Genomic DNA, 17,335 nt, shown 5'->3' with positions numbered 1-17,335 from the left:
TTTTCAGCAAAGATCCTGTAGGATCTTTGGTTTTCAGGACCTAGAAGATCCGCCAGAAGGTAAAATGCCCGCTAACTCTATTAAACTTCTTAAAACTGTCTCCACTCCTTCTCCCCCCCCACCCCCTCCATTTTCCCCCCTTCTCCCCCCTTCTCTCCCCTTCTCTCTCCCCTTCTTACCCCTTCTCTCTCCCCTTTTCTTCCCCTTCTCTCTCCCTTTCTCTGTCTTTCTCTCCCCTTCATTCCCCTTCTCTCCCTCCCTCCCGCGCTCTCTAAATGACTTACCGTGCTCTGTGGCAGCCGTTTACCTTCCTCTTCATCGCGCAGACAGCGCTCCTCCGCTGTCCCTGGTCCCCACCTTCGCGATGTGTGTGTGTGTATGTGTGTGTGTGTGTGTGTGTGTGTGTGTGTGTGTGTGTGTGTGTGTGTGTGTGTGTGTGTGTGTGTGTGTGTGTGTGTGTGTGTGTGTGTGTGTGTGTGTGTGTGGTCGGTAGCAAAGATCTTTGATCAGTTGATGCAGCTCACGCTTCGGTCGAGGCTTTCCAGGCAAGTGACCAAAACCTCTGGTGACTCATGGAGAGTGACGGAACCTCCATGAACCTCACGGAAACCTTGGGTGGGGCGCAAGGTCTCCAGAGGTTTCTGTTCAGGTTTCCTAAGTGGGACAGGGGCTTTAAGAATATATTATTCTGCACATTGTCAAACAAGTTACTTTAGTGAATAAAATATTCTGCCATTTCTCTGAGTATTCTGCATTGTATGGTGACAACATCTTAATTCTGCTGCCTGGCCTAGCCTGATGCTACCTAGCCCGCTGAGTTACTCCAGCACTTTCTGTCTTTGTTTTGGTAAACCAGCATCTGCAGTTCCTTAATTCTATAATTCTGCTTTATCTTGCACGTAGCCACATTTCATTATGAAGGAAACAGTAAGGCATTTACAAAATTACTTGAGGATATTCAAAAGGGGGAAACCAGTAAACATGGATTTCCAGAAGTCATTCAGTGGAGTGTCAGATAAAAGGTTATAACACAGGAGTGGCAGGGGATGAGCTTACTAATCAGACTGAAAGTATTAGCTTGTTTTCAGAACGGCAATCTGTAACTAATGGGGTGCCTCAGTGACTTCAATTACCTTCAATTCACCTCTTCAATTCAGACATTGGACTTTCTCTGAAGAAATTGAAACAAGGAAACGCAGATGCTGGTTTTCATAAAAAGCCACAAAGTGCTGGAGTAACTCGGCGGGTCGGGCAGCATGTCTGGGGAAACTCGATTGGTGACGTTTCAGCTCGGGACCCATGCTTAGAATGATTATGAGGTGGGGGGGTGTGGGGGAGGAGCAAACTGGAAGAGAGGAGGAGCAGGACTGAGCTTACGAAGTAATAGGTGGATACAGGTGATGGCGATTTTGAAGAGGCTGGACAAAGGCCAGAGATGAAAAGGCAGAAGGTGTGAGACAAAAGGATTGAAGAGTTGCGCATTTTGAAGGAAGGAATGTAGATGGAATGGGAGGGGGAGGGGGAATTTCTCTAAATTGGTGTGTCCAAGTGTGGCACAAGGGGACAGAGACAAAGGGGGGAGTGAGAGAAGAAGAGGGTGGGGGTGATAGTGGGGAAGTCAGTACCCTTGATGGATCGGACAGTGTTCATCACTTTATGTGGGGAACTGGATGATCAAAGAATACTGCAGAACCTGTTGTGCTTCCAATATTTTCTGGGTTTTATGCTTACAGTGTTTGTTTCTCTATTTGAGGAAGTATTTGTACTAGAAGTTTTGCTGATTCTGTGCTGAGGGGTCATCAAGTCATAAGGAATAGTAGATTTAGCCCATTTGTCCCATCAAGTTCTGATATTCAATCATGGCTGATCTATCTCTCCCTCCTAACCCCATTCTCCTGCCTTCTCCCCATAACCTCTGACACCTGTACTAATCAAGTATCTATCTATATCTGCCTTAAAATAATCCACTGACTTGGCCTCCACAGCCCAGGGGTTGTCTTAGAAGGAAAGGTTGAGCAAACAGAGTGGATACTCATCAGAGGTCATTAAACAGAGATCTTATTATAAGAGATCTTGTTGAAATATATAAAATGATGAGAAGACATGACAAGAGTAGTGTTAAGAAGAAAATTATTTTCTTGGGGAAGCTAAGATGGGGAGGCATGGTTTCAACATAAATCTTTCACACTTTTGACGGAGATGAGAAATAATTTCTTTCTTCAGATGGCTGCGGATCTTGGAACCCTGTATCCCAGAGAGGTGTGAGGCTGAATGATTGAATATACACTTACAAATGTTTTGGTATTTTGGGGGCTGCATGGGGAGTCCAGAGTTATAGAGAACTGGGTTGAGGCCAAAATAATATCAATCATGGGCTTTGAGGCAAAATAACTTTACATGATAGAAATGTAAATCAAAAACAGAAATGCTGGAGGCTCTTAGCAGGTGAGTCAGCAACACTGGGAAGGGAAATCATGCACCACCCACATTCTCTCTGCATCTTACAACACCGTGGCACAGTGGCACAGCTGGTAGAGCTACTGTCTCACAGCGCCACAGGCCCTAGTTCAATCTGAGCTGGTAGCTGTCTGTCTGGGGATTGCACATTCCCCCTGTGACTGCATGAGTTTCCTCTGGGTGCTGCGGTTTCCTCCCACATCACAACAAGATGCACTGGTTTGTAGATTAATTGGCCTCTGTAAATTGCCCCTAGTGTGTCGGGAGTAGATGAGAAAGTGGTTGAACATACTGTAGAACTAGTATAAACGGTTGATGGTTGTTGTCGACCCGGTGGGCCAAAGGGACTGTGTCAATGATGCATCTTTCAATCAATCAATCAATCAATCAATCAATCAATCAATCAATCAATCAATCAATCAATCAATCAATCAATCAATCAATCAATCAATCAATCAAGCCAACTCCCTTTGCACTTTTGGTTACACTTCACTCCGCCAATTCTTGTAAGGACTCTTGTCCATTCTATCCTCTGTCTTTGCCATTTCTGTTCCAATGATGGGGCTTTCTATATTAGTGTCGTTAAGACATCTTCCTCTTTCTCAACTCTGCCACGGTTGACTGGACTCACTCTCCCATGACCCACGCATTACTCTCACTCCTTCTCCTCCTAGCTAGGAGAGGAATAGGGTTCCTCTTACTCTCATACTCCACCCCATCGGTTTTCATATTCAATGGATCATTCTCCATCATTTCTAATACATTAATCAGGATTCCATCATTAGATACATTATTCCCTCTGCTTTCAGCATTGTAATGTAAAAGGATGTGATTCCCTGGATTACTCTCCTAACTCTGCCAAGCACTCTCATTTTTATGGCAATGTCCCATGCAACAGCAATTTCCGTTCACTTGGCTCTTTGCTACCCACAAACCAGGGATTCTGAACCAGCAAATCAATTGAACTTCTGCCTATCTAGTGTACTACGTTTGGTTCTTAGGGGAGGTCCACATGTGCATCTGGTAGAGCTGCTGCCTCGCTGTGCCAGAGACCCGGGTTCAACCCTGATCTCGGCTGCTTCTTCTGTGGAGTTTGCACTTTCTCCCTGTGACCTTGTGGGTTTCCCCCGGGTGCTCCAGTTTCCACACACATCCCCAAGGCACGTGGGCATTTAGGTTAATTGACCTCTGTAAATTGCCCCTAGTGTGCAGAAAATGGATCAGAAACAGGATAACACAGAACCAGTGTGGACTGGGTGGGCCTGTATCTTTAAACCACTCCAAAGAACTACAGGTTTGTAGGTTAAGAACGTGCAATCTTTAGTAAAGATTGTAAATTGTCCCTAGTGTGCAGGATAGTGCTAATATAGGGGGGTTGCTGGTTGGTGCTGATTTGGTGGGCCGAAGGGTCTGTTTCCATGCTGTATCTCTAAACTAAACTAAACTTAACTAAACTAAACAAAACATGCAACCTCCTTTACTAGAGTAACTGAATGCTAATCGATAGAGTACTTTTGCAGTCCCGCAAGTGTGACTCTGCCTCTTCCTGCCTCTCACTCTCCATTCCTAATGGAGACACTTTGATGGAAACATCAACTCTACTTCTCTTCCCACAGATGGTCTTTGACTGGATGAGTCTTTCCACCATTTTGTTTGCTTCAGCCCTGATCTTTTTGACTGGATGATCAGAATTGAAGAATTGAATGATCCTGTTTCTATTTTTCGTGGCCTTGCTTTCTTTTGCCTCAATAGCAAAATATCACATCATAAATCATCACAACTGATCTCTTGTTTAAGAAGGAACTGCAGATGCAGGAAAAATTGAAGGTAGACAAAAATCAGAGAAACTCAGTGGGTGAGGCAGCATCTATGGAGCGAAGGGTCTTGAACCGAAACGTCACCTATTCCTTCGCTACATAGATGCTGCCTCGCCCTCTGAATTTCTCCAGCATTTTTGTCTACCTACAACTGAGCACTTAATATGTTAACTCAGGAAGCGATCATAAGAACATAACATTTAAATAATGGAGTAGGCTTTTCTGCTCCTTGTTCTTGCTCTTCCATCCAACAGAATTAAGAATGATGGAACACAGAACATAAAATAGTACGGCACTGTAACAGGCCCTTTAACCCACAATGTCCATGCCGAGCATAATGCCAGTTCAAACTAATCTCCTCAGTCCATATGTGATCCACATTCTTTCATTCCCTGCATATCAATGTGCCTGTCTAAAAGCCTCTTAATACCACTATCGCATCTGCCTCCACCATGATCCCAGAGAACTTTCCTGGCACCCACCACTCAGTATAAAAAACATGTCCTACACTTCACATTTAAAGTTTGCCCCTGTCATCTTAAACCTGTGCCCTCTAGTCTTTGACATTTCCATCTTGGGAAAGAGGCCCTGACTATATACCCTATCAATGCCTAATATGATTTTATATACTTCCATCAGTTCTCCCTTCAGCCTGCGATGCTCCAGAGAAAAGAATCCAAGTTTGTCCAACTCTTCTAATGGATAGTCCCCACCAATCTACGTAGCTTTCTGGAAAAACTCTTCAGCAATCTCTCCAAAGCCTCCATATCCTCCCAGGATTGGGGTGACCAGAACATTCAATACTCCAAAAGCAGCCTAACCAAAGTCCTATAAAGCTGCAATATGACTTCTTGACTTTTATATTTAACCATCTTTTACTTCAACACCACATACGAGCTTTAACTCCATTTCCTAGATTCCTTTATTATCAAACAATTTATCATGCCGCAAATGCAAAAATCATGCTGATACATTCAGGACTGCTTTGTTTGAAGTACTAATTAAGCTACATTAGCCTTGCAATCGTTTTGGTGGTATTAATGAAAAGACACTTAACTCTCTTGTATGATAAACCAATTTAGAGACGATATTTACCTATTTAAAATAAATGGACAACATAATGGGTACAAGGGTATTAAACATCTAGCTGTCAAAGTCATGACCTCAGGATTCCTGAAATGCTTCTCAGCCAATGAAGTATTTCTGAAGTGCAATCACCATTGTAACATTGGGAAACCCAGCTGTTAGTTTGCTCACAGCACTGTCTACCAAATAGTCAGAAGATAATAGTTTTAATGATCTTGAAAGAGGGATAAGTATTAACCAGAACAATGGGAGACTATTATTTGTCAAATAGTGCAGTAGATTTTAAATGTAAACCTCTGAAGGCAGATCAGCTTAAATTCTAATTTAATTCAATTCAAACCTAATTGTCAAACATTATCATGAAATTCCTTATTTTCTCTATCCTATTCAAATAAACGGAATTATAATGAATGAACCCTGCATACAGTATATAAAGAATGTGAATCCCTCTTACACTGTGCGGCCAGAGTGAGGCTGCACGCAAATTGGAGAAACAACACCTCATATTCCACTAAGGTAGCTTACAACCGAACAGTGTGAACATTCAATTCTCTTATTTTAAATTACACTTCCCCATTTTATTTTCTTCTTCCCCCACCAATCTCCCCCACCTCTCCCATCTCTCTTTCCTGTAGCCAACCCTTAGCTTCCAAAACCTAAGGCACAACTATTTCTCCCACTTTCCTAACCACCTTCCTCCCACATCACCTTCCACCTAAATTCCTCTCACTGGCTTTAAATTACACACTTTCACTCCTCTCCTCTTCTCTCTTTAATTGACACTTTTTTGTCTTCTTGTCTCCTTTAATCCTCTTGTGTTACCCTTTTGTCTGCTTTAGCTCTTATCGACCCCCTTGCCAATCAACACAACTTCGCTCACCTGTATCCACCTATCACTTGGCTGGAGATAGATACAAAAAGCTGGAGTAACTCAGCGGGTCAGACAGCATGTCTGGAGAAAAAGAATAGGTGACACTTCGGGTCGAGACCCTTCTTCAGACCCGAAATGTCATCTAATTCTTTTCTCCAGAGATGTTGTCCCTGTGAATGCATGGATTTTCTCCATGTACTCTGGTTTCATCCAACATTAATAGTGTCATAGTGCCATACAGTGTGGAAACAGACCTTTCAGTCAAACCTGCACATGCCGACCAACATGCCCCATCTACACTAGTCCCACCTGCCTGCATTTAGCCCATATCCCTCCAAGCCTATGTTATCTATTCACCTGTCCAAATGTTTTTTTTAATTGTGATCAGATGTGCCTCAACTACCTCCTCTGGCAGCTCCTTCCATATACCTACCACCATTTGTGTAAAAACGTTGCCCTTCAGTTTCCTATTAAACCTTTCCCCACTTACCTTAAACCTATGTCCTCTGTAATTTACTCCACCCATTTGACAATGAACCTCCCCCCTGCCCCTTCACTTGTATCCACCTATTACTTCCCAGACTTTGTCCCACTCCCAACTCTCTTTTCCCATTTTCTCTCCCCTTCTGCTACAATCAGCCTGATGAATGGTCCCAACCCGAAATGTTGTCAGTCCATTCCCCTCCACAAATACTGACTGACCCGCAGCTGAGTACCTCCAGCACTTTGTATTTTGTTGAAGATTTTGTCTCCAATTAGCGTCATACAAATTTGCTTTGGTTGCAAAGGTGTAAGTGTACTGACTATGTTAATCTAATTTCCGACCGGCTTGATTTGTGAGAGGTTTTCACAAGATCTGAGGAATGACACCCTGAGGAAAACAGATTAGCTACAAATGAGAATGACTGCCGTGATTGAGAGATATTGCAGTGAAAAGATTGAAAGGAGCTGTTATGACTGTTAGCAATGAGCCATGATCAATAAAAATATTTTATACTGAAACTTCAAAATGCATATTGTGCAGTGTAAAACAATAATTCTGATCATTAAGTTTCTCCTAAGCCTGACAATATTTTCGATATATTCTAACAATTTATTTTCCTTTCTTCAGCTATTCCTTTGAGTTATGCGTGTTGATACAATATCCCTCAATTTGTTTCCTATCCAGAAGCTTGAAAGTGCATAGCACCAGACTCAGGAACAGCTCTTTTATCAGACTACTGAATAGTCTTTCCATAGTCAGGTATAGTCTCGATCTTCCAGCCTACCTGGTTCTGGACATTGGACATTTTCTGTGAATGCTGAAAAAACGATGTTCTTTTTTTAAAATTATCATTTATTTATTTACTTTTAAAATTTTATTAGAAGTAAGTACAATACAGTGGTACCTTTTTACAGGTTCCCAAAATTATGTTAACATAATGCATTCTCTGTACAACTTCATTTTTTAATTTTTTTAAAGAGAGAAATAAGAAAGAAAGAGATAGTAAAGAATAGAGGAAAGTCTAGTGTGTATGAATAAAAAGGAGGAAAAAGTAATAGTGAGGAAAATAAATAAGCAAGAAAAGAAAGCAGGAGGGAGATTATCAAATCGCCACAAGGAGATGAGTTTTTATATTATTGAACATCTTTCACCCATACCTGAAACCTTTATTTTTACGATACTGTTGCACCACATGAATCCAAGAAATCAATAAATGGAGACCAACTCGTTAAGAATTGGTCTTGTTTATCTATTAGGAGGAGTCTCATTTCTTCCAGGTGTGCTGTGTCCAACATATTACTAATCCACATTTTAAGCGTTGGTATAGTAGCATTTTTCCAAAATTTAAATATGAGTTTTTTTGCTGTTATTAACCCATAATTATAGAATGAATTTTGGGATATGTTTAATTTGTTCCCGTCTCCCATTACTCCAAATACAATCTTTTCAGTATTAGGTTCCATTTTTATCTTAAATAGATTTGTAAATATATCAAAAATATCACACCAAAATTTATAACGTTTTGTGCACGAAACAAAAGAATGTTTAATATTGGCATTTTGAGAAAGACATTTATCGCAGGTGGGAGAAATATTTGGGTAGAATTTATTCAGTCTAGTTTTGGAATAATATAATCTATGTAGTATTTTAATTGAATTAAATTGTGTCTAGCTTAATCGAACATTTATGTATATATATCAAATACTTTTCCCATGTTTCTTTCGAAATTTTTATCGTTAGTTCTTTTTCCCAGTCTTCTCTAATTGCCTCTGTTGATGGTAATTCTCTATTTAAAATACTATTATATAGGTATGATATTACTTTTTGTGAGTCCGCCTTAATATTCATTGCTTCTTCCAGTGGATCTAAAATTATACTTTGAAATCTTTGTATATATTTCTTCATAAAATCACATATCTGTAAATATTTAAAATATTGGTTGTTATTCAGTTTAAATTTTAATTTTAATAGTTGAAATGATAACAGATTTCCCATTTCATATGAAAAACTATATTCTATAGTCTTGTATTTTTCTTTTTGCTTTAACTGTAATTCAATAGACTTTAGACTTTAGACTTTCGGCCCACCAAGTCCGCGGCTACCTGCGATAACCCCATACACTAGCACTACCCTACACACTCGGGACAATTTACAATTAACAGAAGCCAATTAACCTACAAACCTATACGTCTTTGGAATGTTGGAGAAAACCAGAGCTCCTGGAGAAAACCCATGTAGGTCACAGGGAGAATGAACAAACTCCATTCAAACAGCACCCCTTAGTCATGATTGAGCCCGGTTCTCTGGCGCTGTAGTTCAAGTCAAGTGAGTTCAAGTGAGTTTATTGTCATGTGTCCCTGTATAGGACAATGAAATTCTTGCTTTGCTTAAGCACACAGAAAATAGTAGGCATTTACTACAAAACAGATAAATGTGTCCATATACCATGATATAAATATATACACACATGAATAAATAAACTGATAAAGTGCAAATAGCAGAAAGTGGTTATTAATAATCAGTAAGTAAGGCAGTAAGGCAACAAATCTACCACTGCGCCTCCATACAGCCCAGTGGCTTGATTGTATTCATGTATAGTAGTATCTGATTTGATTGGGTAGCACATAAACAAAGCTTTTCTCTGTAGCTCAGAACATGTGACAATAATAAAAACAATACCAATACCATATTAGTATCTGCCTCCACGAATTTCATTGTTCAATCTGGTACATTTAATCAAGAGTCAAGAGAGTCAAGAATGAAGAGTGTTTTATTGTCATATGTCCTAGATAGAGTACATAGTACATAGAAACATAGTACATAACGGAAGGGGAAAAAAAGTTTAGTGTGTATATACACACATACTCAATAAACAAATACATTTTGGGCAATAATAATAATAGTCTATTGTAGTTCAGAGCTTATTTGTTGTCGTGTCTAATAGCCTGACTTGACTTGAAGGGAAGAAGCTGTTCCTGAACCTGGACATTACAGTTTTCAGGCTCCTGTACCTTCTTCCCGATGGCAATGGTGAAATTAGTGTGTGGCCAGGATGGTGTGGGTCTCTGATGATGTTGACTGCCTTTTTGAGGCAGCGACTTCGATAAATCCCTTTGATGTGGGAAGGTCAGAGCCGGTGATGGACTGGGCAGTGGTCACAACCTTTTGCCGTCCTTTCCGCTCCTGGATGTTATCTATATATTACTAAAACTCTAATCTTGTTTGTTTCAATGTCTATCCGTGAGGAGTGTGATCCTGAAATTACGCCAAAACGGTACACGATTGCGCTACAATTTTGGCCCACCTTACTCACCATTGTCCTGTGATGTGGTGTATTGTTTCGTTCAGATTGATGGTATATTTTACAGGTTATGCACATTTTAAACTTTACAAAAAACACTTGACAAAAATCTCTTCCATGGGGAGGGTTGCCGCGTTACAATGGGAACCCGTCAGCCGCCCCTGCGCAGTTGGGGGCTCTGGGTGAGTGGTGGAATATTGTGTTTGGGGACCAGCCCTCCCATGTGACAGGGACCCAACGCGTTCCACTTGGCCTAGTATGACAATAAAACACTCTTGACACTTGCCATGTCCATGTGATCCTGAAACTATACCAAAACAGTACACAATAGTACTATAATGGCCTACCTTACTCACCATTGTCCTGTGGTGTGCTGTGGCAAGTTTCGTTCAGATTGATTCTATATTTTACAAGTTTACAAAATCACTTTAACAAAAATCACTTCCATCTGCACTGTCTGTTAGCAGCATATGACATCATAATGGAATCTCATTTACATAAACTGCCCATCAGCAGTGTTCACCCCACAATAACATCACAATGGGATCTCATTGCATTAAAAAAAACTCAGTTTTCAAAAACACTGAAGAGTTCTGTGGAATGAGGGATAATGGAGGAGGATAGGGGTAGGAGGAGAGATAGCAAGGTAATTGTGTTTGGGTACCGGGCCTCCCGTGTGACAGGGACTCAACAGGCCCCAATTGACCTACTATATTACTGAAACTCTCATCATGTTTGTTTTTATGTCTATCTGTGTGTCTGTGATGTCCTGAAATTATGCCAAAACGGTACACGATTGCACTACAATTTTGGCTCACCTTACTCGCCATTGTCCTGTGGTGTGTTGTATCAAGTTTCATTCAGATTGATGGTATATTTGATAAGTTATTCACATTTTAAACTTGGAGGGAATGGACAGGTGATCCAAATGTCATCTGGCAATTCCCTCCACAGATGTGCCTGAACCATTCAGTTCCTCCAGCACTTTGTGTTTTGTTCAAAATTCCAGCATCTGCAGTTCCCTGTGTCTCTATTCAATCTCCCCTTCCTGGCCCTCCATTTCAGGCGGCATCCTGGTGAATCTCTCTATGATCAATTTTTCTTTGCACAATTTGCTTAATACCATCCCTCTTATAGCATTGCAAAAAAATTATCTGTTCGTTTTTGCTAACTTGTCATGCTAAAAATAACAACCTAGCTGCATTCTCAGTCTGACCTTGTGGTTGCATGGTTGGATTAATAGACTCTCTTTCCAAGTGTTAAGGGTTTTGCCAGACTGATAATTGAACATAGTACATAGAATAATTTAGAGGCCTCCAATAAGAGGCCAATAGTATAACACAATAAGAGGCCAATGAGTCCGCGCCGACCAGCAATCCACGCACACTAATACTAACCCACACACGCGAGGGACAATTTTACAATTATACCAAGCCAATTAACCTTTGGTTAATTCTTTGGAATGTGGTACATCTTTGGTACATCTTTGCAGTGTGGAAGGAAATCGGAGCTCCTGGAGAAAACCCATGTAAGTCACAGGGAGAACATACAAACTCTGTACAGACAGTACTCATAGTCAAGATCAGTCCCAGGTCTCTGGCGCTGTAGGGGAACAGCTCTGCCGCTATGAATAAGAGCCGCTGGTTACCTTTATCGGCCTGTCCCACTTAGGCAACATTTTAGGCGAGTGCAGGAAAATCTGCGCTCACCACATGATCACCACATGGCCGCCACTTGTTCGCTGGTGGTCTCTAGTGAGTCTCCTTGATAATAATAATAAATTTTATTTAATGGGCGCCTTTCAAACATCTCAAGGACACCTTACATAGTATATCGGAATAACATATAATCGGAATATAACAATAAAGACATCACAGAGACACAAATTAAAAACAGGATTCAATCCAAAAACAGAAAATCAAAAACACAGTGTGAAGAGGGAGCAGCGGCAGCCAAAGCGCGTCAGCGTCCACTCTCTCTTCACGGCAGCCATCTTGGACACAGACCTACAGGACTACAAATAGACAAAAAAATCATCCCCACACAGTGGGTAGCACTGTGGGGGAAGACACAATATCCAGTCCGCACCCCATGTTCACCCCAAAGTCAGGCCTATTGAGGCCACCGCAATTGCCTCTACGGAGGCCCGATGTCCCTGGCCGTTCTCACCGGGTGGTCTTGCCCCGGCGTCGGGAGAGTCCTTTCGGCGGCTGGGCCACCTGGAACGGCCGCTTCCTGGTTGGAGCCCGCGGCTGCCGAAGCCGACAAGGCCGCGCCGGTTTGGAGCTCCCAGGCTCCCGATGACAAAGTCGGCGCCGCCTCTCCGCTCCGCAGACCCGCAGCCCGGAGTTGTTGCTCTCGGCGGTCCAGCTCGCCAGAGCTCCAGCGCGTCGCTCCAGCGCGGCGACCCAGGCAAGGGATCGCCCGCTCCGCTCCAGCGCTCCAATGCTGTGCCGCCGCCGAGGCCGAGGTGCTGGGCGGTTCCCGCCAGGAAACGGCGCTCCAAGCCCACAGGTAGGCCACGAGGACGGATCGACGGGCAGCCCGGAGAAGAAGCTGCCTCACCGACCAGGTAGGGACCTAGAAATTAAGTTTACACCTACCCCCCACATTAAAAAGTCCATATCCCCAACAAACAAAAAACAGGACTCACTAAAAACTATTTAAAAAAACGGATTTAAAACGGACGGCTGCTGGCTAGCAGCCGTTCACCAAGATGGCTCATCCTCCTGATGGTCGCGATGAGTTCCCGCATTCTAGGAATTAGACACGGCCCCCCCCCTTCTCCCCCCCCCCTTCTCCCCCCCCCCTTCTCCGTCCCTCCCCCCCCCCCCCCCCCCCTTCTCCCCCCCCCTTCTCTCCCCTTCTCCCCCCCCCTTCTCTGTCCTTCCCCCCCCCCCCTTCTCCCCCCCCCCCCCTTCTCCCCCCCCCCCTTCTCCCCCCCCCCCTTCTCCCCCCCCCCTTCTCCCCCCCCCCTTCTCCCCCCCCCTTCTCCCCCCCCTTCTCCCCCCCCTTCTCCCCCCCCTTCTCCCCCCCCCTTCCTCCCGCCCCCTTCCTCCCCCCTTCTCCCCCCCTTCTCCCCCCCCCTTCTCCCCCCCCCTTCTCCCTCCCCCCTTCTCCCCCCCCCCTTCTCCCCCCCCCTTCTCCCCCCCCCTTCTCCCCCCCCTTCTCCCCCCCCCTTCTCCCCCCCCTTCTCCCCCCCCTTCTCCCCCCCCCTTCTCCCCCCCCCCCTCCTCCCCCCCCCCTTCTCCCCCCCCCTTCTCCCCCCCCTTCTCCCCCCCCTCTCCCCCCCCTTCTCCCCCCCCCCCCCCCCCCTCCTCCCCCCCCCTTCTCCCCCCCCCTTCTCCCCCCCCCCTTCTCCCCCCCTTCCCCCCCCCTTCTCTCCCCCCCCCCTTCTTCCCCCCCCCCTTCTTCCCCCCCCCTTCTCTCCCCCCCCTTCTCCCCCCCCCTTCTCCCCCCCCTTCCCCCCCCCCCTCCCCCCCCCCCTCCCTCCCCCCCCCCCCTTCCTCGCCCCCCCCCGCGCGCCCCCCCGCCTTTCTCCCCCCCCCCCTTTCTCTCCCCCCCCTTTCTCCCCCCCCCCTTTCCTCCCCCCCCCTTTCCCCCCCCCCTTCTCCCTCCCCCCTTTCCTCCCCCCCCCCCCCCCCCTTCTCCCCCCCCCTTCCTCCCCCCCTTCCCCCCCCCCTTCTCTCTCCCCCCCCCTTCTCCCCCCCCCCTTCTTTCCCCCCCGCCCTTCTCCCCCCCCCCTTTCTCCCCCCCCTTCTCCCCCCCTTCTTTCCCCCCCCCTTCTTCCCCCCCCCTCCCTCCTCCCTCCCCCCCCTCCTCCCCCCCCCCCCCCCTTTCTCCCCCCCCCCTTCGCCCCCCCCCCCCCTTCTCCCCCCCCTTCTCCCCTGATAAGAAATCCTTATCAAAACTTGGGGGGGGGACACCATTTCTTGGAGGCCGCATGCGCACACACACGTGAGGCTTCGGCCATGGGCCATGTGGACGGTAACATCGGGAGCTGACCTGTTTGGTGACCGACTCCGAAATCCAGCAACAGCAGCTTTGTCAGCCCCGAATTGTGGGATTTGAATTGGCCCGTCCGTGGGGTTTCATCGCCCAGCGCTGCTTAAAACCGGCCATGGGATCTTCCATCCCCCGGCGGGGGCTTCAAAATCGGGAGCCTCGATCGCATCGATGCAGCAATTTGACCGGTGGGTGATGGAAGATCCCATCGCCGTTTATAAGACACACCGCGCCGGGCAATGAAAGGCCCTGCGAACGGGCCAATTCAAACTCCACTCTATGATATTTGCTCCAACAGGATGTCTCTCTCCTCCAATCACCGCACCCTATCCTCAGTCCCACCCCCCTACTTCAGCCTCTGACCGACACCTCCCTTCTCCAATCATTGCGCTGAATTATCATGTCCCTCCCCCCCAATGCCTACATGACCGACGTCACTCTCGTTCAATCGGTCCTCTCGATCATCAGTCCCACCTCCACTGTCTCGCGGAAAATGGAGAATTTTAATCGTTTTTTTTTCACCAAATCTCAAAATCCGGATTACAAAACATGGGGGGGATTGTCCCCCACCTCTCAAAACATGGAGGGGACATGTCCCCTCCGGGATTTCCGCCCATGATTTTCACCTTGGCTTTGCACCGTGTTAATTTCAGACAGCGCTCCCCCGCTTGCCCTGGCCCCTGCCTTTGCGATGTGTTTGTGTGTGTTCCACTCTGACAGTCGCCGGCAGTCCGCTGAAAAATCGCTTAGTAGGGCATGCCCATTACATATTCATCTCACTTAAAACCTGAGATGCCCAATGCTCCAATGGTCTTGGAAATGACTGAAGCATCCTCCATTCCACAGGCAGGCAGACAGGCACTAAATACAGGGTCCATGTGTAGATAATAATGAAGTCTCGGCCTCAGAAATACATGATCGCTGGCACAATGTGCGGGAGTGGGCGCCGTCTGTGTATGGCAGCCTGCCCGCAGTGCGCCTCTACACCTCTACACCTTTCTTTATTTTATTTTATGTTAGTGGAGGTCTTCTATGTGGGGGGTGGGGGTGGGGAAGGGGGAAACTTTATTCTTAGTCCCATACCTGGTCGGAGAGGCAGCATCCCTCCGTGCTGTTTCTTCGCCCCGTCCTCGCGGCCTACCACCGAAAGGGGAGCGGCGTTTTCCTGTCGGGACCGGCTGGGACTACAGCTTCGGCGGCGGTGGCGCAGCGCTGGGATACCAACAAGGAGCGGGCGATGCCTACCGGGTCGCCGTGCGGTAAGCTCCGGAGCGCTTTGGTCGCCGACTTCCAACATCGCGGAGCTGTGGCTGCGGGCGTTCGGCCGCGGGCGGCGCTGGATTTGGATTTGGAGCGCCGCAGAGCCAGAGATCGAGTTCGCCGGGGTCGGAGCTCCAGCCGGTGCGGCTGGAGGACTACGAGTGCCGCGGTCTCCGGTCTCCGGGGAGGGGACAGCCGCTCCAGACTTTTCCAAGCCGCTGAGGAATGTTTCACTCGACGCCGATGTTTCATCTTTACGGCAAGAGGGCCCTGAAAATCATCGGACTGGCTGCACGGCCACAGATGGGCCCTGACCTCGGGATGTTTCACAGAGGAAGAGGCCTTAACTTTCTGGTGCCTTTCCCCCGCAGTGGAAATGTTTTGATTCTGCTGTGGGGGGATGTTTGTGTTGAACTCTTTAATATGTTGTGTCCATTTTTATTCATTTTTTTTTTTTTTAAACCTTTTTCTATGGAACTTATTATTATTTAAATTATGTGAAGCGCTTTGGGGTCAATGCAAATTGTCTTAAAATGCGCTATATAAATAAAGTTTACTTACTTACTTACTTACTTACAATGTAAAGTTGTCCTCTGCCTGTCTGTTTACAAGCATAATTAAATTCTGAGTAATAGGGTAAACGACTGGCATTTGTGTTGTATCATCTAATGATTCCGTAAACTGATGGTTTTCCTTCCATTGTTTTAATCCCGTAGCATTCACCTTGGGTGTGATTTTGACCATTTTTTATCTTTTACGAAGAAAGGATGAAGGAAATATTCTTTCTGCTCCCATCTCTGAAGCAGCAGTCTCAGAAAGGTTTGTGTTTGCCTGAAACGTGAAAGCACAACCTTGGCAGACCTTCTGTGTTTGCTCTCATTTGGTATGCAAGACTTGTTCCCCTTGTAGAGTATGTCTGCAGATCGAAGCGCACGAGACAGAGAGAGAGAGGAGATTGTATGTCTCATCAACTCTTCAAAGTCTGTGACCCAGAATTAAATGAACACAGCAACCTTAAGGGAAGAGGCTCTATGTGCAGGTTAACTTCTTTTCTACAGCACTTGCAAAGGCTCAAATGAATTGGAAATAATCTTTCAGCCTTTACAAAAGCCGTACAGGAAAGTGTTTCTGGCAAAACAAGCGTGGAGGCAAAAGAGGAGATCTATGGACAAGTAGTGTAGTTCCCAGCACCCCAAAGCTTTTGTCGAAGCAAAGATACTGCACCACAGGTTGAGCACTAAAGGGATACCCCGAGATACATGTTCAAAGGCATCCACCTCAAAGGAAAGTCATCCTTCAAGAAATATCAGAAAAGGAAAAGTTGGGAGGTCATTTTGCATTTGTATAAGACATTGGTGAGACCTCATTTAGAGTATTATGTTCAGTTCTGGGCACAATGCTGTAGGAAAGATATTGCCAAGCTTGAAAGCATTCGGAGAATATTTACGAGGATGTTGCAAGGACTAGAGGGTCTGAGCTCTAGGGAGAGGTTGAGTAGGCTGGGTCTCTATTCGTTGGAGCACAGGAAGATGAGGGGTGATCATACAGAGGTGTATAAAATCATGAGAGGAATAGATTGGGTAGATGCACAGAATCTCTTACTCAGAGTAGGGGAATTGAGGACCAGAGGACATAGGTTCAAGATGAAGGGGAAAACATTTATTAGGAGTCTGTGGGGTAATATTTTCACACAAAGGGTGGTGGGTGTTTTTTTGAACAAGCTGCCAGAGGAGGTAGTTGAGGCTGGGACCATCCCAACATTTAAGAAACAGTTAGACAGGTACATGGACAGGACAAGTTTTGAAGGACTGTGACCTGTAAATACAAGAAACAGCAGATGCTGGAATCTTGAGCAAAATGCAAAGTGCTGCAATAACCAAATGTGGCCTAACCAAAGTCCCATAGAGCTGCATCATGACTTCCTGACTCTCGTACTCAATAACCCTAGCAATGACGGCAAGCATACCATATGCCTTCTTTACCACCCTATCCACTTGTGCTGCCACCCTTACACCTTAAAGTTATGCCCTCTTGTTATTAACATTTCCACCCTG

The 17,335-nt window shown here is 45.7% G+C and overlaps 1 long non-coding RNA gene across 2 annotated transcripts in view; it reads right to left on the bottom strand.

Moving 5' to 3' along the window:
* The window catches only part of LOC116977004, a 104,239-nt gene extending 103,907 nt beyond the window's left edge, over positions 1 to 332 (bottom strand). For both annotated transcript variants that reach the window (XR_004413095.1, XR_004413096.1), the window contains exon 1: positions 285 to 332. This is a non-coding gene — a long non-coding RNA (uncharacterized LOC116977004). The remainder of the gene's footprint in view (positions 1 to 284) is intronic.
* Between the last annotated feature and the right edge of the window lie 17,003 nt (positions 333 to 17,335).

Source organism: Amblyraja radiata, chromosome 9, assembly GCF_010909765.2.
Source record: "Amblyraja radiata isolate CabotCenter1 chromosome 9, sAmbRad1.1.pri, whole genome shotgun sequence".
In the NCBI taxonomy this organism is placed as follows: Eukaryota; Metazoa; Chordata; class Chondrichthyes; order Rajiformes; family Rajidae; genus Amblyraja; species Amblyraja radiata.
The sequence above is the reverse complement of the archived record's forward strand: the minus strand, read 5'-3'. Positions and strand labels throughout refer to the sequence as shown.